The 26,502-nt window shown below is 35.7% G+C and overlaps 1 pseudogene; it reads left to right on the top strand.

Moving 5' to 3' along the window:
* Positions 1-13,297: 13,297 nt before the first annotated feature.
* The window catches only part of LOC112944125, a 219,604-nt pseudogene continuing 206,399 nt past the window's right edge, over positions 13,298-26,502 (top strand).

The following is a 26,502-nucleotide window of genomic DNA, read 5'->3' as shown; positions in this document are numbered from 1 at the left end:
GGAAAAACTGTATTTTAAACACAGGTTTTTTGAACAGTATAATATTGAAATGAAGAGCATACCTATCATCATTAACATGAAAAGAGGAAGAGGATTCCTTTAATGACATAATGAAAYGCATTTCCACCTTACCAATTCACCCCAGGCTGATCACCCTGCTGGCATCACCACTGACATTTACACTCAAATAACTCCCAGGTCACAAACTCTATAGAGGGCACAAATGCATCATCTGTAGAGTTCTACCCTTTCCACCTCTGCTCCAACACTTTCAATACCATCACAGTCACTTCTCTATGAACCTGCATTTTTTTCTCCATTCCTTTGGGTTCTTCTTGCTATTTATACTGTTACTCTTTTGAAAACAGATCAGAAAAAAACATGATTTTTTTACTTAAATGAAGCAGAACAGTAATAATTGAGATTCCAAGCTTGGCATATATTGGAAATATTGATATTAGTCTCTCTTAAAGCAAAGACACAGAYTGTCTGAGTAACTCAAATGCTATGGAAAGTACTTTCCTAACATGAGCATATACAAAGTTATGTCTGTTCCTTCTGCTTTATTTTAGGATACCATTACTGAAACTACTTTGTGTTTGCTCAGAGAAAGATCATCATGAAGATATTAAATAGTCACAAAAGATAATGTCTTCAAATAGTGTTTTTTGGCTGATCTATAATCATTTGCTTTGGCAATTTTATTCAAGAACATTAGCACTGATCGTTTATGCTGTGTTCCTAATTATTTTTGAAATATTGTGCTGTTGCTCATGCTGAAATGCCTAACGAGCAATGTGGTAGGTTAGTTGGAAATGCAATGTTCTAACTGGTTTTTAATCAATGAGTGATAATGATAGCTTGTGTTTTGACTTTTACTGTTTAATTGCTAGTAATAAAGCAGATCTTAGTTGATGATATTTAACAGAGCTCAGCTTCATTTATCTATGTTTATTCTATTTATTTTAAAAGTGCCTGAGAGCTTTCAGTGCTTGACACAATCACAAAATACATGATGCTAATTATATTTCGGCTGCCTAATATTTTCTGCCATAAAGGATTATGATGCCCTTTCATGGGCAGCTACTGCACTTTTTTTTTTTTTTTTTTTTTTTCAGTAGGCTTCTGAAATGCAATAGGTGCCCAGTGTTGGGGCTACGTTCCATGAAATCTCAAACAGATTCTCGTGAGATACAGACATTTTAAAATACTATTTCTCTTCTGTTAATTGTGATAGTTAGGAATTTTTTGCTACAATGCCAAAATAATAATTAAACATAAATATTCTTAGTCTGAGCCAGATCTGTAGATAATGTTATGCAAGAAAAAACATAACACTAAAGCAGCCACATTGGCTTGGATTAAAGGTTCATCAAACCTACTGCACAGTAGTCAGCCAAAAGCCAACACCTACAGAACAGCGTAAGGGCACAGAGAGCACACGGCTTGGGTCCTGTGTTTCACAGTCCTCTGCTTTTATGGCATGTGCAAAGCCTAACCCAGAGCTGAACGGGAAGGATTTTTTTTTGTTCAGGATAGGGGACAAGATCAAATCAAATCCCTCTGGAGCAAGGAACTGTTCCACACACTATATACCACAAAGCAGTTCTCTATTTCCACAGGTAAAGGGCAAAGAGGGGACCCACAGAGACATTTCTGCTTAACCCTTCAGCTTCATGTTTGGCCAAAAAATAATTTTGCAATGGATTATACCTGATTTTTAGGTCAGGATAGACTTTTTTGTTGTTGTTTGAGCTCAGACACTATGATAACAAGCGTATGTATTATCAGCCAATAAATTATTTTTCTCAGGAATGTCCTGTTTGACTAACTCAATTTAAATGAGGACCTTCCTTGAGTTTAACAATGTTATAAATATCTCTTGCTTTCATTTCCCACTATATATGAAAAAATGTAGATACTTTTAATCTTATCTGATTTGATACTGGCTTAATTATTTGAGATGATTTATTTTCTAAGATTTTATTCCCAAATTATCTATTATCCGCAAGTAAGAAGTGAGTGGCAACCTGAAATTTATCAGACCCTTTTGCTACATATTTTTACCTTGATGTAAACACTGTGCAACAACAATAAATTCTCTCCTTACAGTTTTATCTTACGAGCTTAACAATCTTGAATTTTAGGTATTATTCCAGAATTTAAATCTTTCTATAAACATACAAAATCGCTTCTGATTTCAATTGCTACAACAGATCCTGAGTAGTTTCATTCGTACTTGATACTTAAGTCATAGTGGAAAAAGGGAACATTTATGAAGCAGCCATTGCCTCGGTTATTCACAGCAAATAAGCCAAATGTAAGCAATATGTACAAGAGCTTGAACACGTACCTGCAACTGAAGTCCCCTGTAATGGTGAGTGTATCTAGCTTTCTACAAGGTCTAGGACTCATAATACTGTGAAAACCACAATGCTACTACATATTACCACATTTTCTACTGAACATGAATGGGAATTACAAATTATGCCCTCTGGACAAAAAGCAGGAATTGCTGTTTGCTCTTGTACATTCAAACTATTTACAAACAAGCCTTTTTCACTATTTCATTTTCATTCTAATCTGGCTGGATTTTTGCTGCTAAATATCTGTCCAAAACAATGCAGTTGTCACCAAGGTTCAATAGCTATTGTACATAAAATGGTTGTATTTTTCAAGCAAGTTTTAGGAAACCAATTATCATTTATCACATAGTATAGAGATAATATGAATAGAAGATCCAAGAGACATTCTTAGCAAGTATCTTTCCCTCCTGGACTAAACTCTATGTGTATGCCTATTTGCTTGTATGGATGCACATATTCTACATATATATATACACAYACATAAAAACAGAATATATGTTAACATAGCACAGTGTAACATAGCACACACAGACTAAGAAAAAAATGGGGCATCAATAGCTTATATTTATCTTAGTAGAAGTTTGATCCGATACTCACTGAAGTATATGAAGAAGAAAAAAAGAACACTGTCTTGAATTCAGTTATATTTGACTACTACTTTTCCAACAGATTCCACAAGTTTTTCTGCTATGGGGCAAGAAGAGCGGTGACATGAAAGATAGCAATGATTTGTGAAAAAAGATCCCGTTCATTAAGAGACTTGGTTCTCCTAARTATTTCACACTAGAAAAGGAAGCGGAAGGGAAGAAGCCATTTCAGTCTTGGCGCTAGTCATGTAGTTTATCCTAACACAAAGCTGGAGCAGTGGAGCCTTCAGTCTCCCCTTTGTCTCCCTCCACCTACATAGTCACTGGCTAGAACTCCAGGGTTGCGAGGCAAGATGCTTAGCTTAATTAAAAGAGGAAGATGAAATGGTGCTTCAAGGTTGGAAGATTTTTTCACAATATTTTTTTTCTCTTTAGGTATAAACTGAATTGTATAGCCTGCTAAGTTGTTACATAAACATTCAAGTAAATGTTTCCTCTGTTTCCTCTCTCTCTCCCTCTCTCTCTCTCTCTCTCTCTCTCTTTCTCTCTCTCTCTCTCTCTCTCTCTCTCTTCCCCCCCGCCCCCCACCTTCTACTGAGTATCTATTGATAGTTGCAATGGAGTTCTGGCGTCATCATACAAACATCCAGAGCTGACCAACACTAGCAGATGTAAAAATTATCTGAGCTTAATTAATCCTGAGGCTTTTAAGATGGCAAAGGACAATTAGATTTTACACATAAAAAAGTTATACAGGAACTAAATGCTGGATTTATTTAACYGGCAGGATATTAAATGATATAGCTGTTATCTTTTCCTGTATTGTAAATTATTGAATTAAGCCTTCAGTCCRTCTGGCAACAGTTCCAAATGAATATTGTAACAGTACAATGCAGCAAACAGAATCTGTCATCGAATCTAGGTCTCACTTATAACTGAAATTACAGTGAACAAAGTGGTTGTGCAGTAGATTGGAAAAGGTTCATTATTATTTATTCATCTTSCCTAGTAACACAAAAAATAATGAAATTTCATTGAGAAGTGCACACGTCAGGATTACTATACATCATAAAGACACATCCCTCTAACTTCATTGTGGATATYTGTCTCCATAATTAGATGTCTGTTCCACAATAGTTTGGTATCTGAAGGACACGGCCAAGTTCATGACATAAAACAARTCACCTGCACAAATGAAAAGGCTTCCTTTATCTTGTCTGCATCTCGCACAACAGCACAAAAGCCTTCAGAAAATCCTTCCATAAAACCAATGAAGTCACACACAGTTAGTAATCTTAGCACAGGAGTAACGAGCCATTGCTGCTCACAATTTTTTCTTTTTTAATAAAATATTACATTATTGTTAACATTCACACATTTGTGTATTTATAGCCACCACACTTATTCAGGATATAGTATCTTTATACCTATCTCCATAATGAATTGTCCACAAATCTCTGTTCAGAGAGCCCAGCCGAAGGTATAAATTACTGAAGCTTCACTGAAGTATCAAGAGASCATCAATTATTAGGAATTCTCCTACTCTGCAGCCTAAAGTTCTGAAGACTGGATTCTTTAGGGAGTTATTAGGTTTTTGTATTGAATACTGTCAATAACATGTAAAGCATAAGTTAGAGTTTTATGTGAAATTCATTATCGTCTTATAAGCAAACATTTCCTCACCCTTTAGAATTTGGAGATTTACAATTCCTTATTTTGAAATTGGAACATGTGTATCTGTTAGACCAAAACACAGATGGATAATATATTTATTGATATGCACACAATGCTGCCTCAAAGTGACGAGGTATTAATGGTTATAACAACAGAATTGGTAAGAAATATAAGAAAAGTGTCAGATTTTGACTATATTTTTCATCTATATGTATATTTAAGTGTATATGTATATTTAATTCAAGATTATGATGATTTTCCACAATATTCATTTTATTATTTCCTGTGATATGTTACACTCTAATTTTACACGCTAGATTTTGACTACCTTGACAGAYGTTATGTTAGCATCTAAAGTAGTATCTTACATACTTATCGTTTCCACAACAAAGTACTCCACAAGAAGTTAGTTGCAGGCAGGTAGAACACAACTCGAGTGTGTTAGTCCAGACACAGCAGCCTCTAACCACCCTAAAAACTAGATCTAAATTTAGTGATTTAYTTAAAACTTCGTATTTTGTATAAATACTAGGAAAAATACTGGAGTAGTGGKACAGCTTCTCAAGGAATAAAGTTTAGGAAATACAGAACTGTTCTTGTTAAAGATACTCATTATTTCTGGCCTTTTCCCAAGCTGAAGGAGATCTAACTATCCCAGTCTTAAACAAAATGGACAGTAAAATCAAAGGGAGACCGTGCCTATCAGATCCAGCCAAAGCCAAGCTCAGAGYCCCACCAAAAGGCAGGAGAAGACTCGAGCAATGCAGGTGCTTGGGCAAATTGCTCCAAGCCTGCTGCCCATCGATCACAAACTCACTGTTCTGCCTTTCATCTGGCTGCATCCACTTTTCAAGACCCTGGGAAGGGGATATTGCTACTCTGCTGGGAAGATATGCTGAATTAAAGMGATGTCTTGCTCTGTTGAGTGTTGCATTATAGATAGCTTTGTATAGAAAATAYAGGCTACAGCTCCAAGCTTCCATTCATTATGGAGAGTGTCTGTGACTTCATTAGGGCCAGTACATGTCTCCTACATGCTTATTTTTCACACTCCATCAGAGATAGCTGAGTACCTTTCTGATTTCAGTGTCTGACAGAGACACTGCGAAGTTTCACCACTAATTTCAATTTGACTCGTTCAGTARAAACTGAAATGTTGAAGGAGCCCAGTGTCTCTAAAGTTCTGTACATCTAAGACTGCAGGGAGAAAACAAATGAAAGCTGAAGACCTGCTCTGAGATCTTACAGGTTTTAGGTTGCTTCTGCTGTTCAAATCTATAAAATCTCTTTTAATTTTCTTTTCTCCGTAAATAAATATTTTTGTTCACACTATGAGAGCAAACTGAACATTTCTGAGATAGAGAGAAGGTCTGCCTCCTATTGCCAACACTACTGACAAGTTTTGCTCTCTTTCCAGAAGACTTTCATGCCTCTTTTCTCCTTCTCACTTTTCTCCCATCGTCTCTTTCACTGACATGTGTTATGCTTATGCTTTCCTGTTTCCTGAAGCAAATCAACACTGTCCCATCCATTACTTTTGTCCTTGCCTCAGTCATAATCATTTTCATCCTTTAAATATCTTATTCAGTTTCCAATTGAAGAAAATAATCATTCTGTCCTGGTTCTGCCAAGATTAAATCAAAAGCCCTAATGTTTTTTCAGGAAAAACCTCATTCACATGTAAAAATTTAAATTTAAGAAGGGCCATAATATKCCCTTTCTTCCAGTTAAAACTAACTGATGTTCTAGGTTGCAAAGAGAATTACAAAGATTTTGAAGGTATTTGTGTTTTTCATATTTTTTCTACTAATGGTATCATTAAAAGGYAGAAGTCTTTAAGTCAGTTGACTCCAACTTTTTGCGAGTAGTGACAGGTGTTTTACTATCATACTGATTTAAGAGAGGCCTCTTAATCAGGTGTCATCTTTGGCCCATAAAGTCATATTAATGTTTAGGATAGGATATGAGGCTCTATCTTATGCACATTAAGAAAGATTCATTAGGAACTCACTACCACTAGAATTTACAGCCTTCCTATAACTCAATAGCCTGGATAAATTTCTCTGTATCTGGTGTACTTATGTGAATTTTCATGGTTTGGCATTCGACAGCTTTTTAGAATAGAGGTTATGCTGGTTATTCTTATGATCTTTCAGTATGGATATACTAATATGCCATATACATATCTGCCTAGGCAGTAACACGACTCCACACCTTTTTCATCATTCCACGTGAACTGGCCCATAAAGCTGTCTACACACACCTACAGATTGGGACTTTGCCAGTCGAAATTCCACCCAAGTTTGTACTGCCTAGTATTTCCAGATGAGCTAAATATGAAACCAGAGAGAATAAGGTAAGAGGAAASAACAGGATTCAGGTGGAAACTACATTAACTAAATGGGAGCTCCTSATTTTATTTCCTTAAATTGATTCTCTTTGCTTGGATGAGGCAGTGGCTAAATATTTAAATATAAACTGTGACTAAACAAGAACTCTATCTGACCTTACTACCAGACCTTTATATAACAAACCGTTGTGTATAAAGCTATGAAGGATAACACAGTCACATCCTTTGTAGATATAGAACTATAAAAAAACTAGGCTTCCTTTTCTTCCACTGGCAGTGTTCATATTAATTTGGGCTGAAGACCATATAAAGAAAAAAGGAATGTTGTTTCACTTTTACAGTCCAGGTTTGGATTTTCAGACTCATTACAGTCATTACCAAGATCAAACTGATCTGGTATCATAAAAAAAAAAAATCATACAAAACATTTCATAATTAGAGTTTATATATGCTTTAAAGCACCATACTAAGAACTCACACTCTAGTTTTACGAATATTAAAAATAAATATAATTAAATATTTATATTCCAATATATTAAAAAAATGTTAATTCCTTAAATCTTAACAAAAGCAAACATATGTATCTCTGGAGAAATCACAGTGAGTTGTAGTGAATCCGGAGAACAGGGAGAACATATCATCAGCCTCCATCAGAAATGCAAAAGGAAACATCAGGAAATTAGAAGTGACCACTCTGACCTTTTGTATAAGTAACAGATAGACTCACAGTACAGAACTGGCTCTGAAAGTACACACCATTTCTAACAAATTTGGCAGTATCCTCTGATGCAGATCCTGCTGCAAGAAGGGATATTAAAGACAACAAAATGACAGCATAAATCCACTTTCACTAAAAGTCAGAGACAGCATCTTTGTGATGGGGCTGCAATAAAGGAGATGTTAAGAGTACATGTAAGTTCCTATATCCACTTTTGACATAGCGCAGTATTAAAGACCCTGAAAATATAAAAAGTTCAAAAGTCTGTAAATGACAAATGAGTCTAAATCTCACTTAGAACTGCTGATGGGAATTTAAATCAGTAAGACAGATTTACAGAAGTATTTCAATTCTTTCATTTACATCAGCTAAACCAGGCATTTTTATCCTAGGTAGCCTACCACTGTTAGTTCCAGATATATCCCTTTTGGAATTGAAACATTTTTCCTAACTTACTTTGTTGCTTTTAGCTTAAGATAATGACAATGGTAACTTGTTTAGGAAATTAACATGGTAGGCAAGAGTAACTCCTGCCTAGGGAAAAACAAGTCATAGGATCATTTGTAGCAACAATCAAAAGAGAAGTCTCAAAATCTGGCAAGAGAGTAGAAATAGAAGAGTAAAATGAAGAGATTACAATTATTTATCTATGTCCAACTGTAGTCTCTGAGAGTGCTTTTGACTTTCTAGATATGGTTAGCTGAACAAATTATCTTCTCCACAATGTGACATCTTCCTCATAATGTGAAAAACTTCCAGAAGCCAGAGAAAAACATTTACTTTACTTTACAGCCATTTAACACATTCCAGCAGTACCTGCTTTCCTAGATGTGCCACGTCTGATTCTCTACCCAAAGACCCAGAACAGGAAATGTATCCATTACTGTATCCAGAAAATTTGCTTTTTACATCTGTAAAAAGGCGTTATTTTAACACAAATAACATTGAAAGCATGAAAAACAAGAAAAACAATTTTGGGTGTCTTAAGTCAGTTTTGGAAGACGTGTAATCTTTCTGATCAGATTGTTGGCACTGTGAGTTATGAGCTTTTCATTTTTTCTATGGCATCTTGCTCTATGACTAAAGACCCCTGGCAGAACTAGAATATAAAAAATAAAAAAAAAAAATAAAAAAAAGAAAAAAGAAAATGAATTTAAGCTCTAAAAAGAGCTAACACGCGAAACATGCCTTTATTTTTAGGTATCTGAGCAACCCCACCAAAGACAAATAGCAAGACAATATTATGTCTAAAATGTATTTGAGATGCTGCTTCTTTCATTGCTTAATATTTTCTGAGATGTTCACCCATGTCTACTAGTTAAGTCAGGAAATATATGAAGCCTACTTTAAGTTCACAAAGAGCTGGGATAGTTGAGTGGAACAAAAAACTTATGAAAACGGATTCTTTTTTATTTGATTTACTACATTTTATGGTCTATTATGTCTCTTACCATACAGAATGTTCAGACAAGTTTAATATTGCCTTCAAACCACTAGCTCATCTCAGCTGTTTTACTAGCCTGACTTATTTTTATAACATACTAGCTTTATATCCTGAAGTGAGTGGATGCATTTTTTTCATTCTAGGATAACCAATGTATATATGTCCATTCCATTTCTCTTATAACAAGARAGAGTCTTAAAAATAAGATGTGTCTATCCAAACAGCTATTGTGGTATAAAACAAATTAATCTTTTTTGACTGCTACTTTGAATTTTACTCCAATTCTCTTGAAGGTTATTTCTCACAGATACTGGAGAGAGAGGAGGAGATTTCACTCTCAGCTCTGCAGATTCCATGGAATTATGAAGGTTATGCAGTGTAGTGTACAAATAGATATGTAAGGGTACTGCAAGCTTTCAGAGTCTCAGATTCATGCAAAATATCTGAGAACTGAAGGATGGTCCAGTAGCTAAGCTTTGTTCAAAGATTTGGACTCATTTCTCTGTTCTATCACTAATTTTAGATTATAGCTGTAAGCAAATCACTTCATCTCCACACAAGTTTCCCCAGAAGAACTTTTTAATGTTCTGAGGGAACAAAACAGCCTCATTTCTCTCTACAGTTCTGAGGGCCTTTTTCTCCAGTAAAGGAGCAAAACCACACCATTATGCACCACACTGTTGAGACGCTTCTTGCAGATCTGTCCTTTCACACAATACAGTCTAATACAGCATAGAGAAAACTGAGCTGTTGTCTGAAATGCCCAGAGTTGGGGTCACCCAGTGACCTGCCTGTATTTCAGTGTGRTATGAAGACTGACACATTAACTTTACCATGCTAGTACAAACCACATAAGCTCTGAACATAAAACATCACCATTCTGTCCTTCTCTGCTTCTAGTCACAATCCAAAGTACAACTATGAGGGGGAGAAGGAAAGGATTTAATAGATGGTCATATAATTTCCATGAGAGACATGCAAAGAAACTAGTCTTCACTGTCATTTGTAAAATAAATTATGAACACCCGGGATATGTGATTTTATTACCAATCAGTCCTGAAATACTCCCTCCTGTCTGGAGGTGGATTCTCTGCAGAACATAATAGCTGACCTTAAATTCTGACCAAAAGTAAAGGGCACAAAAGAACATTTTTATGTGTAAGGACTCACTATAGATATCTAATCCTAAACATGTTTTTCTTTCACAGGGGAAGACATGACCCTACACAGTCCTATTTTTATMCAAGAGCCGTATGGCACCACTTACTCTATAAACTCAGCAAATGCAGAAATACTACTGAATTGTACAGCTAAAGGACATACTCTCCCATACTACAGGTGAACTTCAGTGTTGTCTCACTGTAAATGTTTTAATTGTTTTTAATCAGTAGTACACAGCATGATACCTTAATGTGGTGAGCACACATGCCCAAAACGTCAGTCACTATGCTTTGCAGCCAGGCTTGTTGCTATTCCACACTACTTGTCAGCAGCAGTACTCACATGGTCATCTCCAAATGCTTCAAATCAACAGTCCGGGGGAAAAAAACTCACGTTGTCAGTGTTTTGGAGCATTTATGTTTGTCAGGCCTCCCTATCCTGAGGGGACCCTAGCTGTTCTTGAGAAAGCCGGCAGGACAGCCTCAGGCTCCTCCTGGAAACACCTCGGGTAGTTTATTTCCAGAAAAGACAAAATTTTTGCCTAGGGGCAGACTTGTCATTGATGCAGTATAGAGGAGGTCTTGACATTAAGGCCCAGTCTAGGACTGGTCAGTTCAGGTATGGTGTAAGATAACGTGCACGTGCCCTSCACACAAATGGACCTAGTCTTTTGCACTGAAAAATGAAATAATTTCATATTCACACCTCTTATTTCAAGAAGCATGTACATATAAACATATTTGTAAAGATATGGTTAAGATATCACATCATTTGAAGTCTGTTCATCAGAAATCTGAGGGAAAAAGGGAGAAAAAGTGTAGTGAAAAGCTAAAAAGCTATCTAAGTAATGCAATCTGAGCAATGTAGGAAAAATATTCTTCTCTTCTACTGTTATGGAAATTTACACAGATCAAAAGGCACATCATTGAGAGTATTTTAAAACCTACAAAATTACTTCCAAACTCATCAAAAAAAAAAAAAAAAAAAAAAAAGGAGTCTTGCTAGACATCTTATCTTACAAACGTGTGTAAATATAGGAAGGGAAGATGTAATGATTTGTCAGAGTCAGACTCTTCTCAGTAGTGCCCAGTGAGGCAATGGGCACAAATGGGCACAAACTGAAAACCAGGAAGTTCCATCTGAACGTAAGAAAAACTTTTTTACTATGAGGATGAGAACTGGAGCAGGCTGCCGAGAGAGGTTGTGCAATCTCCATCCCTGGAGATACTCAAAACTCRTCCGGACACTGTCTTGGGAAACCTGCTCTAGGCAACTGTGCTTGAATAGGCAGTTAAACTAGATCATCTCCAGTGGCCTCAACTATTACATGTGTGTGACTTCTTGTGTCATTTCATAAATTTCAGGTTGTTCATTTCTCAGATGTTCACTTCATATCCAGTTCATTACATTCTTGTGTAAACTCTAAAAACTTATATTTGAATGAATTAAATAGACAAGATAGGGCATAAATAGACAAGATAGGGCAGCAAGGAGAAAAGTGTAAGTCAGTCAAGAATGAGAAGGAAATGAAAGGACAGAAAGGAGGAGGAAAGGGCACCAGGTATCTGATCTCTGCACTCACTAACACCTCTTGGTAAAAGCTGACATTTCAGTGGTGTGTGTAAAGAGGGGCAGCCTTCAGCTCATCTTGATTAAGATGAAAGTCACACAAAACTTCACAGAGGGATATTTTAAAACATTCCAAGTAACTCCAAAAATATATTTCTCTTATTCATACCCCTGAAGAACCAATGACAACACTTACACAGTGTACTTGTTCACTAAAATGCTCTGTGCAGATTCTACTTCAGAAAGGAAGCATAATTAAGATGTCATTCAGCCTTTTTTGTCCTGTTAATAATCACTAACTTTGAAGAATTARCAGAGACTTAAAACATACCTATTTGATTTTAGCTACACTACCTCAGGGAGTAAGTCACAGGAACATACATGCATATACATTGCATGTCTCTTTTTTTATGAAAATTAAGATTTATTTTTAATTACTAAGATTTAACTAATCATGMAGATCTCTAAGTTGCACAGCTAAGAAATGCACATAAAATCCAGTGGGTAGTGAGTTGTGCAGTACTAGGAAGAGGCACAATTCGAAGAGAATTCTTCCAAGAGGAATAAAGGACTGTTGGAGAAGATTCTGGTAAGGTCTATGTATAAGCAAAGACTAGAGTAGAGTAGGATGGAAGGAAAGGAAATTGCAACCTTACACAAAGCTCACTGAAGTACTGTGGTTCTAGAAATGAGAAACTTTGGCACTGTGCAAAAAAAGGGGGAGGTTAAGTAGCACATTCAAGTGATATTGGCTTCTACCTCATTTCACATACTCCTTTCTAGGAGAGGAAACTCTTACTACTAGAACCTCAGCTGTGCTTGTTTATTCTAGAAATTCTCTTCTGTTAGAAAGTGAAGGCAAATAGAGTCTTATGCCCACAATTTTACATTTCCCTTACAGAAAGCTCACCATTCTCATCATCAGTCTCTAACTTGCCATATAAGAACTTCTCTCCCTGATTTCTTCTGTCCTTTTAAGTAAGTGTAACCCTTCATGGCTTTGATCTTCAAATCATTTCTGTAACCAAATTTATSACATCATTTGCAAGAACTGCAAAACACATTCAGGTCTATTTGTATTATAAAACACAGGGTAGCTAAAGTCAAGGCATATACCATATTCCCAACTGGATGGATAACTCAATTTGTATGAATAAGTTATAATTACTTTTGTAGACATCTGGATGAACAGTGGTGACTAGCATATAAGCAGTAAAGATTTTTCAAAGAACAGAATTATTGATATCATTAAGATTGATATAAGAAGCAGTCTTGTGTGAAAAATGATATGATTTAGTGATATTTAACTATGATTTTATTGTTACAGGTATGCTACAGAATGCTATTTAAGATAAATATGAATAGGATCTGTAAATTATAAGCRTAATTTGATTTTTTTCCCCTCAAAGGTGGGAGCAAAATGGCACAGATATTGATCTTACCATGAGTTATCACTACAGGTTGGTTGGAGGCAGCCTGGCAATCAATAACCCACATAAAAAACAGGATATTGGAACATACCAGTGTTCAGAAAATTCTGAGCAGGAAGGCAAAGGTCCAATTTACATGTAAGTTGGGAARATTATATTTATTGAAGCATTATTTTCTGACTAATTCTTCACATGAACTATATTTGATAATTTATATATCATTGATGATTCTGATCAAAAGGTTTGTCTTACTTCAGCAGTACTCATTCTTAAAAATACCTTTCCTAGTAAATAATATTAGTAACAAAAACATGTGTTATCTTGAACCAGCTTAGCTTTCCTCCCCATTTTCTCATTTTTTTAAAACAAATCTTCTCATATTATTTGTATGTGGGTACTGATCTCTGTCAATGTTAAAAAAAAAAAAAAAGAAAAAAAGAAAAAAAGCCCCCAAAACATTTTACCTCCACTTCTGTTTTTCCACAGTACAAAGGTCTAAACTGTCTATTGCTTGGAGAAAGCAGTTGTTTTCCAACCTCATTAAAAAAACATGTGTCTTAAGCCAACCTTGTGTCGCTATTTCAGACACTAGCAAATGTATTAATTATTAATCTTGTTCCATTTCTCATAGCAAATCTCATGTCACTGGGGTTATACAAAGGAGACATTAGAGGTCATGCTGTTTCAGATTCTTTTAGTGTATCTGAACAAACTGTATCGCTACTATCACATTTATTATTTTTCTACCCTGAATTTCACAAAGATCTTTTGATACCTAAGAGCTGCTCAAACAGAAGCTAAAATTTTGATTCATTATTTTTCCGCTTTTTCTGAAACTAACTTGCAAGACACCTTTTACACATGGTAAATCATTACAGGACTCAGAGATGAAAATTGTTCAGCTTCAGGAAGCAGCAAGGGTAAATGGCCTTCTCAAAGTTATCTGCAGAACCTACAATCCACAAGAAAACAGGCCTGACTAGGAAGAAAGATCAAACCAGACTTGAAAGGAATTCCCTCAAATGAAGACATGAAGAAGGTGCAAAAAATGAACACAGAATATCTGGGAGAGACAAATCAAAGATGGAAAGGGTYCAGTGATTGTTCAGCATATGCAAATTGCACAATTACTTCCCATTTTTCTTGAAAAGTCCTGTCCTGATTTAAATTCCAGAATACTTGTGTTTACTTTTTGCTTGTTGTATCAGCTAAGAGGGAACCATATTGGCTTGACACACTCACTTTAGGTGCTATTATCAGCTGTTCTATCTACTGGTTTTTTGAATAACATCTAATTACCCTTCCTTTCCTTCCTTTCCTTCCTTTCCTTCCTTTCCTTCCTTCCTTCCTTCCTTCCCTCCCTCCCTCCCTCCCTCCTATTTCACATGGTTTTCAGTGTTTTCTTTTGCCTCCAGCCAGTCTCTAGCTATACGAAGTTGGAGATGGATAGCTCTGGAAAATCTTAACTCCTTGTAAGGAGAAGGGCTTGGAGAAAGCTGAAAGAGTTAAGGAAGGGAAAGCAAACTTTTAGGGGAAAGTCTCACTAGTAAGGAGAGAAAGAAGTGTCTTGTGAAGTCAGTCCATGTTTTGTATATACAACTGTCAATGAATCACCAGTAGCCATCAACAGAATAGAAGAAGTTCTTTGGAATGGAGACATCCTGTCTTCAATTTCTTGTTGCAAATAAGATCTGTTGGAAGCTTTCCCTGATACCAAAAAAGAAAAAAAAAAACAACACTATGAGTTAGAATCTTAACTTAAAACAGAGAGTTACATGCTCAAGCAATTTTGTTTTTGTGCATTTGGRCTAAAAAACATCTGTCCTTACCACAGCTTATACCACAACACACTATTTTTTTTTGTAAGACAGTTTGTTAAGGATCTAAGCATAGGAGTGCATCTTCCAACAGAAAGCAAGGATGCTCTATTGTATCCTCTTAAACTGCTTTCTTTGTTAGGCTGCTAGGCAGAGACAAATGCAAGCCTGCAGGGAAACATGAGTTTTTGATACTCAGTTTTTGTTAAGCTCGTCATCTGAAGCCTGTATTTCACCAACTGCTGAAAGTCACATGCCAATATACTATAAACAAAATTGATTAAATATCAAGTAGATATTTACTTAGGCTTCAAATTCCCACCAAGACACTTCTCAAAGTTACTTCAGAAGCAATTAAGAACAAAGTAAAATTCCACTTCCACAGCAGCAGAGAAACCTATTGTTACCATCCTACACTAATCCTCTAGTTCTTAAAAACAACCTTAGAAACTATTCTGAAGAAGTGGACATTTTTTGACTGGCATTGGAATGTACATCCTTTCCCACACAAAAGAGATAGGACAGGTAAATTGAAGCTTGTCATCTACACATGCAAATGAAAACGCCCAGAAAAACGCTCATACTGAGGGCTATCACTGTGAAACTCTAAGTCTTAATTTATTTTAGAAGAGAAGAAAACACAGCACATTAAAAATACTCTAATGACCTGATGAGAATAGTGGAATAAATTACCTTGAAACAATTATTTTACAGTTAACATTTTCTTGATTCATATTTTCATTTTGCTTTCCAATTTGTTTTTTTTTCCCCAGTATCTCAGTCTCTCTTAAAATTCAGACAGGCAGGTATGTTGTTAACATAACAGATTTCCAGCACCTAAGAAAATGGGACTCTTTCCTGAATGGCATCGCCTGGCATGTAGCTGCTTGCATTCACCACCATAAATAATTGAGCATGGCCTACTATACAAGTATCAGGATTTATGCCTATTTATCTTTTTCTATAAGGTAAAAAAAAATGAGATTGAATTTGAGTTAGTAATACTTATGGAAACTTGATCACCTTTATGAAACTCCTTACCTTTGAGAGACATGAATTCATTATAAAGCTGATGTTAATTTGCAAAATATATTTTTAATTCAGTTCAAATGGTAATCTCTTTGAAAAAGAAAGCAAATGCTGCATAAGATGAGAAATACATCCATCTTCAAATTCAGCTGAAATATCATGTTTATCCTCTATTAGAAAGAAAGCTGTGAAATGAAAGCTGCGGGAGGAATATGGTACAGAACGAAATGGCACAGATTATTAAGGCTAGAGGCTGAAAATATGAGTACCTGAGTGACTGATCAAAACAAGAGCAGAAAAATCCCTTAGCAGGATATACTGGATACTGTCCTACCTTATTCACASTTCCTGATGATCAATACTTCTGTCATTGGTAAAATTTGAAGTTCCCTATAAACCCCTATGGGAACCCTATGGTTCTTTGCGCACTCAGAAAACAACATGCTTTCAAAAGCTAATGCACATTTTGCAAGAATTGGAGTTGTTGATCTGGATCTTCCAGCCAGGTTAAGGAGTGTTGGTTTCAGACCCTTCTTTTAGCGAGAGCATGTCACAAAAAAAAAGTAGCTCCTTAACTCCCAACTCACTTATTCCTATTTTTGCACACACCAGTTAATTAAGTATTGATGTCCAACATCTAATCACACATAAAGATGAAGTTCTAAGTAAAGAGAACCTCAAAGAGAACCCTATTACCTTGTGAACTACGCAGGGCAGAAGGCTGTAAGGATGGGATGGGCACGTGGAAGGTTTTACAAAAGGTTTTACACAATTTAGTTTCTAAACTGAAATGTAGATGCTTGGCCACAAGTTTCCCAGATGTCAGAATTTTGTTTGCCCTGCATGAAGGAGAAATGTCTTAATACTGCTGCTGTCAGAGTCATGCTCCTGAAAATGCTATAGAGCCCATATGGGCAGAATTGCAGCATCTGTAATTTCTGTGCCAGAGATGGAGACAGCAAAGCAACAACCATGTCCAAACACACAAAGGGGTAAAGCTAGGTTAAAAGAAGTGCTTTGGTAAGTGAAACCAAAGTTTATCTTATTCTGTGGAGTCAAGTTGCATTTTCATGCATATTAATGAGGTGCTTTGCATAAATCGGTTTTTAGTAATGAAGACCATCTAAAGTGCCATGCCTTAAAAGAAAATCAGGCAAAAAGTCTGAGAAAATTGCTTTCATACTGCTTCAACTACATCTCTATGCATGGCACACAGGGGATATGCTTTAATTATTTCATCAGTTTTAAGTAAAAGTAACTGCATGTAAACAACTGGTCTTGAGGGAAATACTCATAACCAGCTCATAACAAAAAGAGTCTACACAGGACTCTTATTCTTTTGGCTGTCATGTACGTATGACTAGCTATACCAAAAAAACAAAACAAAACAAGAAATCGGCATCTTTAAGCCATTGTTTAGAATCTTGTAGATTTTAAAGGATGATCAGAGGTTTTTCTTGGAAACTGGCCCTTAGTCTCAGTAGCATTTTTCTRAATATCCACATCTGCCCTCTTGTTGGCTATTGATAAAAGCAGCTCAGAGAAGTCTGGACGAACAGAACTCACAAGTGCTCTCACATGTAGTTTGTCTATTAACTGCAGAATAAAAGCCATAGTTTTGCTGAAATAAATTAAGAGGCAAAATTCCTCCTAGATAGTCTTACCACTAAGCACGGGAAAAATAGTAACACAATAATTATTCATATTTAACCATTTTAAGGGAAAGATATTAAAAATATTCTAGTCCATTTAGTCTATGAGAGATTATGACAATTTGAGTTACTCTTCAAAGCTTTGTTAGAATGGCTGTGAGACGTTCAGATAGCATGAAAAGCCCACTTTTCATCTGATTACTTCATCATGTTATTTACCTTTGACTGCACACAAATCACACAAACATCACAAAGCAAGCCTCAAAATGGCATAACTCTTTCTASTTGTGGCATATGCTTTGAAACAGAAAACAGAAAAATCAATACAGTTAAAGCAGACCAGATAGTCTGAATTTATGAAGTTTGGACAATTTTAGTCTAAATGGCACATCCACTCCGGGATTGGTGGTTATTGTGGTGGTGGTCTGAAATTCTCCAATAACAACTGCATTGGATTAAAATGTGTACTATATGTAGTTACTTCCACCTTAGGTAAAGCCTTCTCAGTATTTAAATTCATTGCAAATTCATCACTGCATGCAAAGGCAGGTGTATTGATCAGCCCTTTTAACAGCTATCAAGAGAACGAACATTGCAACTTCTTTATTTTTCAAAAGGCGGTATATGCTTGTTAATTTAGTTTCAGAAGTAACTCAAGGATAGCCAACAACTGCTAAGTGATGATCAAGACAAAGAGTTGAGATTTTCACTGACAGAAGTAGGCCACCATCAAAAACACATATCCGAGAGTTTTCTAGTGTACCACATTCCTATATCCTCTATAGGACCACTTCAGATAAAATGATACTGACTCTATTTCACATCATTTTATAACTTAAAAACTCAAAACAATATACTAAACCTACTCCATGTCTCGAAAGTACTAGCTTATATCCATCATATATAAAACAATATATCATTCCTACATATATACTTTATATATACATATATATATATTTATACACATATAACCTAAAAGAACATCTAAACTTGCAAATGTACTGAAAAACAGACCTAACAACTGACTGGGTGCCTCAGCCTCAACTCTTCCAATGATCTTGACAACATCTTACAATCTGCCTCTTCCTATRAGCTAACAGGAAAAAAAATAGAACTTGCAATACTCACAATTCAAGCTGATTCCATTTGAAGAATGAAATTATTATTTTTATCTCTCCTTTTGTCACCAGATCAGCTTACGACCCCAAATTGTCTTTTGGACTCTTAACAGTCTGAAGAGTCAACGTACCTACAGCACCAGTACGTACCTCTCCCTCTGTAAGTCAAGTACAGTACAAGCTTCCATTCAGAACGAATTAAGTATATATATACACATATAAAAATATACAGTATGTATGTATATATACACACACACACATGTGCACAYATACAAGGRAAAATACACCAAGAATTCWCCCTACTGCTTGGAAATAAGGCATATTTTGTAACATCTCCACCTGGTCTTTAAGGGGTGTGTACATGTTCTAGCCATCTTGAGGTGCTGCACTGCAGTTTAAGGCAACTTCAAGAATACCCTCAGAGAACTGTTGCTACAAGAGTTGCAGCTTACTACACAAAGATCAAAAATGATGCAAGACCTCACTATATTCAACTCATGTTTGCATTTTTATCTTCACACAAGTCTGTGTACACACAGGATGCCACAGACTCAACAAAAAGCAGAAATCATCAGCCAGTATTCAATAGTAACTAAAAAACCATTAGAACTGTTTCACCTACTGGCTGACAGAAAGAGATAGAGTGCTATTAGTTTCTATTTCAGAACTCAGATATTACACAAATAGGATTATGCAAATATYCAGACATCATGAAGACAGACAGTCTGAAAAGCTTAAAAGACAGAATATATGGGTATGTCTACATAATAAATGAGTTTTGTTTTTTCTACCATTCCCTAAATGGGAATGGTTTCGGTCTGATCAGGGTTCTCAAACCTCATTTGATGCACACTGACACCATATGTAGTCATGGCTTCCACTCTGTTGTTAAACACAAGAACTGGAGCTGATGGCAGTGACATTCCCCTGTTATTTAATGTCATGCTAGACAGAGCACTATCAGAGACAAAAGTTGCATCTTTATCTCTCCTGAAAGGATTTAATTTCACATCTCTCATAGTATCTAATTACCATGTTCAAAGCTTTTATTTACCAGAACACTGTTAAAGTAATAGTAAGTATGTGTGTTTAGTGTTTATCCTAAATTAGTCCATTCCAAGCTGTACTGGAAAGCAACATATGCGACTGAGATATGGCAGATAACAAAGCACCTACAGGTTCCAGAGCTGCTAGATTCTGACTGATAAAACTTAGTATTTTTGAAAGGTAAAAAAATCTTTCTCTTCAGTGTGATTTTCTTTTTATCTGCCCTACCTTCATCATAGACTATATAACTTAGATTCCAATAAACTCCCAAATGTGAATATCTGTAAGGTCCACATGAGCACATCTATCCTTAAGTATGACAAAAAAAAAGAAAAAAAGCAGATGAATATTTTGAGGAAAAAAAATGGAATTAAATTATTTGGAATAAAAAGAGTGGCTTTTTGAATAAGAAGTAATGGAATTACTAACTAATTAACTAATTACTTGACTAATTTATAAAAATACTAAGTATTTTTGTAGCAAAGGCTGATCTGTCCAATATAAAGGTTTTAGGACGCAAGAGAAACCTCTTTGTTCTACATCTTATGTTCCAAGAGGAAGAAGAGTCTTCAATACTTCAGACAACGTGAATGGGTCTGGCCAGAGGCATAGCTTTTATCAGTAGGCAAGCCAGAAAAGGTATGGAGAATGCACAAAGCTGTAAATCTTCATTTCTAAACATCACTGAAAGAAGAACTAATAGCACATACCATAACTGAAAAATCACATTGAAGATTTGCATTGAAAAATCCTTTACATTAATAACTCAGGTGAATTTCAGAGTTTCCATTAGAAGAAAATCTTTGATAGTACTGCAGCTGCAATGTACGAGATAAAGAGGCAGGCTCCAGAGATATTCTGAAGTAATACTGCAAGAAATGAGTCCATACTGGAATGAGATCTCCCAATGGCTGGAAGAGAATTTGGAAAGGGCTGAAATATGCATGCACATTTACTACATTCTTGCAGCAGTACATAAAATCCATCTCTTCTTTACCATGTTTCTTAATTATATTTATTAACATATTATACTGCATATAGCATGCAGTATATGTGGTATTCTGGGGTATATGTGGGAGCTCCAGTTTAKAAGTGACTAGGGCTCTCTGCAGGACCTGCTACATGTCTGCTCAGTGCCAATGATAAGGTCAGAGCCCAAGTGAATGAGTCTGATTTAATTATATTTACAAACAGACAGGTCTGTATGGAAGGGAGTGCAAATATAARAAAATTTGGGATAAAAACTAATACGTGGGCCAAATGGCATTCTTACAGAGGGAGCCAGGCTATCTCCATCCTAAGWCAGTCAAACAACATAGTTCTATTATGGATAAATTCGGCCTATGAGATTTAGATTGTGGAGAAAAATTCGTCTTTAAGATCACTCCAAYCTGGAGAAAACACATGCAGAAGGAAAAGTGATTCTGTGGTGACAGGTGACAAATGAACTCTGCTGTGACAAGTGAGAAAACTGCTCAGGAATATAAAATATTAAGAATATATTTCTTACTTTCCACTCCTTTTGAAAGGGTCAGATGCTTGGATATGCCTCTGGCCTGCAGATGGAGTTTAGAGTTAAAACCCTAAGGCTCCATCAATACTTACTGCTCAGTACAATTCGTATGTTCAGTTCAAAAGAGAGCTTTAATATTTTATGCTGCTAACTCTGCAAAAGAGGGAAAAAAAACAAAAAGCAGATGTAGACCAGTGCTACAACTTTGCAGCATATGTTTCTTAGCACTTGCTTGCTCGGTGCATGAGCAAAAATCAAGTCAGCTAAGGACATTCTTTCTCCCTCATTCTCCCTGTTTAATTTAATTGTGACCTTCCATTTTTTCCTCTAGAGGAGCTTGGTATTACTTTGCAAAGGGCATTTTCACTCCTTAATTGAAAAAGACAATCAGGCTGTGGCAGAAATTACTGTTTCCCACCTTTAAAATTAGTACCTGGATTGGCTATTCATATCATTTAACTTGAACTGAGACAAGAGGATTTGTGGATCCTAATATGCAAATTGGAATTCCACTCCCCTTAGAAGCTCCAAAGCCATTTAAATAAATATAGGAGCCCTGAAAAGGTTCCTTGGTTGATTATGAAGCTTTGGAAAAGCACAGGATTTGATGATTATGCTTTTCCCTCGTGGCTTGCTAAACTGCTCTGATAGGGCAAACAGTGCTAAATGCAAAGAGCAAAGCTTTAAGGAACAAGAGAAATGGCATATGATTATTCTAGTGGCTTCCTCAGGGAGGACACAGGAAGGGAAGTTTCTCTTTTAACTGAGATGGGATCCATCCACCTCAGACGGAAAATTACAACAAAACTATGCATTATACCCATTTTTCGTCATTCCTGGTGGAAGGAGACATTCAAGTGCTAAGAAGCTTTCAGAAGCTTTCAAACACCTTAATTAAAAATAATACTAATCTTTAATTGAATTTATAGAAAATCAACTGCGGCCTTTAAAGATTAAGATTAAATGGTAAAGGGAAATAGATTAATAGTATTGACATTATTACAAAGGCAAACAGTTAAGACTTTGTCTAGTAAGTTTACTACCCTTCTAAAAGCTGAAGAAGAATTTATCTCCAGTAAAAGCTGTGAGATACTGAATTAGCCATGCCTTTGTTGCACAGACTGAATGAATCTCTTTTTTGCTTGATTCCTAGTTGCATGGCCTTCACAGAGCCAACTCTTGGAGCAAGCTATCAACAATGATCAAATCTGCTGGAACTTGGGAGGTTTAGTGGTTAATTCCAAGTTCCTGGGAAAGCCAGAATTTGTACCTCCTAGAAGTTTCTTGTTCTCAAATAGCTTTTACAGTGACAGTCTAACTATGACAGGGCAGGAATTAGATCCAGTTTTATCTCATGGGATTTAAACTCACAGATTCGAATAGGCCTTGAAACACATCACATTAATTATCTGATTTTTGTAATTATCTATTGGCTACTTAGAATGAACACTAATTAATGTTCATACTGTTTTAATTTTTTCAAGAGAAGTTGAGTGTTATCATTATTGAAACTAAATTCATTAATTCTCATCCTGAGACCGTTATCTTTGCTGTCAATATTCTATGATGTTGAAAAGTCTCTTTTACAAAAGAATGCTAAAAGTTTTTAGCTTTAAGTTTTTTTGCCTTTTTTTTTTATTTTTAAGGAATTGGGTTTCATTAGATCACTTCATGATGTCCTAAATTATATACTGGATTTACTTCCATCTTATTTCAAATGATGAAACACGAAGTTACAAGTGCTTTTACTAAACTGCAAAGCATGGTATGCATTATTGTATTATTGACTAGCTTCCGTCYAAACAAGCTGTACGAGGCAGTTAAGAGGGATTACTGGAACTGACAGTTATCCATTCCTTTCCATTATTAGTTCATTGAGGGTTATGAACAATATCCTACTGCACTGTTTTAAGTAGTATTTTTCATGTGAATTAATACAGCAGCATTAGATTTTATTCTGCACTAAATCCTCAAAACCTAAGCAAAAAGCCCCACTGAGGTTAATTAAACCTACCCAGGATTAAGCTGAGCAGTATATAACATAATGTTTAACTTCCTACTTAAGAATGTGCTAAAAATATTAAATATTCTAGACATGAAAGTATATTTCTATAACACCCCTTATTAGTAACCAAACTGAAAGATATTTGTRCTGACCTGCCTGGAAGTTTATTCAATATAACAATAACATCTCAATAAAAATGTAAAAATTTTTATCAATTTGCCCTTAGGAACATTGCTAATTGGTAAACTGCTCTTACTTCTAACGTCTTCACACTCATTGTCTACTTCAATAGTAAGTAATTACAGCTATAATATTTCAGATTATATAATGACAAAGTATTTATGAAAAAATCAAAAGCATGAAATTGCATTAATTCAGATAAATATTAGTAATCATGCAGGATAATAAACTAGACTTTCTTTAATTATCTGTAACAATTCTGTATACCAAAACTTCCAGTTTTCTTGCTTTCTACCCAGTAATACAGAAATGTCCTATGTTCAGCCTTCAAAGACAATAGGTTTTCCTATTTTTTGTATCTACGGTATTTTTGCATTATAAAAATAATAGCATTATTTGGTTAAAAGTTGAGCTACTGAGCCTTATGCATGCCTTGATCAYGACCATATAAATACAATCAGTGAATCCTTGTATGGAACTGGAAACATGAAGTGCCATCAAATTCTAACTTGCAGTACTGTCCTGTGCAGTACTATCCTGTGCAGTACTGTCACCTAAAGGCTGGAGAAAAAAAAGGCAAAAAAATGTGATTCAAGAGAATCAGAAAGTTCTCCTGAAAAACGGTAGAGGTTAGAGTTTTTCCTGAGTTACCTCCATAATCCAAAAGTATGGTGTACAGCCCAGGAAAGAATGCAGTTCGGTCTCAAACACAGCCATGATCCTCTGAAACAGCACCCTGATTTGGCTTACTGCTCAAGGACCTTCTACTAAACAGGTTTTATCATTTTCTCCTATACCCAAAACACTGAACCTTCATTCTAATATTATCTTTTTGATGCAAATGGAAGACTTAAAAAAAAAATCTGTGCCTACCATTAAATTCAAAATGAACCATGCAGTGTAAATCCTGGGCCTACCTTTTACAAATGCAAAGGTAACTCTACCCGAAGTTAGAGTTCAAAAATTCCCAAAATGTTCCAATTACATATTCAACAATCTCCACATTTTAAAAAGAAAAAGAAATCCCCAGGCCTATAGCTTTCTTCCCTAGAAGTGCTATTAATTCTCAACCTTGCTACAGACATCAGAAGAAATGCAGCCACAAGAAATACAGAAATATGATGAAGACAACTTTTTTCATATTTTTATCTTCGGATGAGAGCAAAATGGATGGAAATATCTGAAAATACCACAAAATAACCACTAGGGCATTTCCATTCCATAATTCAGAACACTGTGACATTTCTCATGCAGTTCTTAGAAACAAGGCAGTTGAATATAGATGTTAGGTATTTTAGCACTCATGTCACACTACTTAAATCCTATCCTATTCTCCTATCACTGGATCACCCAGTCAGACTTCTCTTTACTTCAGTGATAGCTCTGTAGCACATTAGTGCCACGTACTTCTTTACTCCATACACTGTCAACGCCTCAGTGACATGACATACATACAATTATCTTTCTTTAGAAAAAAATGATTAGTATTATTGTGATTGTGATACAGTTGGAAATGCCCAAGAAAACAACCTGTGCAACTTGGCTGAGCAAAAAAAAAAAAAAAAAATAAAATAAAATAAATATATATAAAAGCAGCATAATTTAGAAAGGATCAGAGAATTAGGTATGAAAAGATTTTAATCTGGACACAAAAATAATATCTTTTGTCATATTTTCTTTTGACATTGTTTATTTTTTTGAATTAAGTCTCTTATCTTGCCTGATAAATAGTATCTTGGAAAGATTTCTCTCAATTTACTTTAAACTACATAAGAAGTGGAAACAATGAATATGCTACAAGTTTCAAAGGTGTCCTTGGATGTGGTACAACTATAGGTCAAAACAAACGAGCTGCTCCTTGTGATGAATTACTACTTAGATTTTTGCTCTTACTGTATTTTAAAAAACAACTCCCTAATCCCACAAGAACCTACCAAGTTTTCACACACGCTGTTGTGCAAGTTAAGCGTAGTACTCAACATTTACAAGGCAGTTTTATATTAAGAAAAAGAGGTAAGTAGGAAACAGAGGGACGGATGAAGGAAATAGATGATATATGCAGTTATATTCTAAATAATGGCATTGTATCAGTGTTTGACATTAAAATACTGCAGAATCACAGCGCCATACCGTATGACTGATAACCAAGCATTTTAGTTCAGTAACACCAATACTTAAGCAAGAATATTTATGTGTATCAATTCCGCTTGTACCCATCTCCACATAGCATCATCCATTACTTCAACAAAACAACTCACTGATCACTGCGGATTTGCTTGCCTTCTTTTACATGCAGCTCAGTATTTAGCACTGGTACCCTGATGCCCATTCTCATCTGAAGCCATTCTGTTACCTTTTGCCTTTACGGTACTTGGCTATATACACTGGATATTTGCAGTTCCTCTGCTGGCATAAATGAGCATAATTTTGCTCACTTCCACAGAGTATTAACAACTTACATCAGCTAGAGATCTGCCCCATTATTCAATCCCTATTTTTGTATTTATACTTGGCGAGGAACTGAGCATCCTTCATCTCGAGTATTCCAACCTGTATCAGAGAAAGTTTTATCACTCTCTTAAACAGCTTCCACAGAACATGTTTTGCTTGCTCTAAGCACACATTTTCTTGCTTAGGTCTGCAAATGTTCCCAGATGAAGATGWTGACTTGCAGCCACACAACTGAGTCCATATACCTACACACGTCACTTCAAAGAATCACATGTTCACCTCAGCATTTTGCTTACTCATGACCTTGTCATCATATACGACTAACTGTTCTATACCACAGTAATCCACTAGCATACACAGTGGTGAAAAAAAGTTGTTTTCTTTCTTCAAA

Source organism: Nothoprocta perdicaria, unplaced genomic scaffold (assembly GCF_003342845.1).
Source record: "Nothoprocta perdicaria isolate Ctin4 unplaced genomic scaffold, notPer1 scaffold_16, whole genome shotgun sequence".
NCBI lineage: Eukaryota > Metazoa > Chordata > Aves > Tinamiformes > Tinamidae > Nothoprocta > Nothoprocta perdicaria.
Note: the sequence above shows the minus strand (reverse complement) of the source record. Positions and strands in the feature narration are given on the sequence as shown.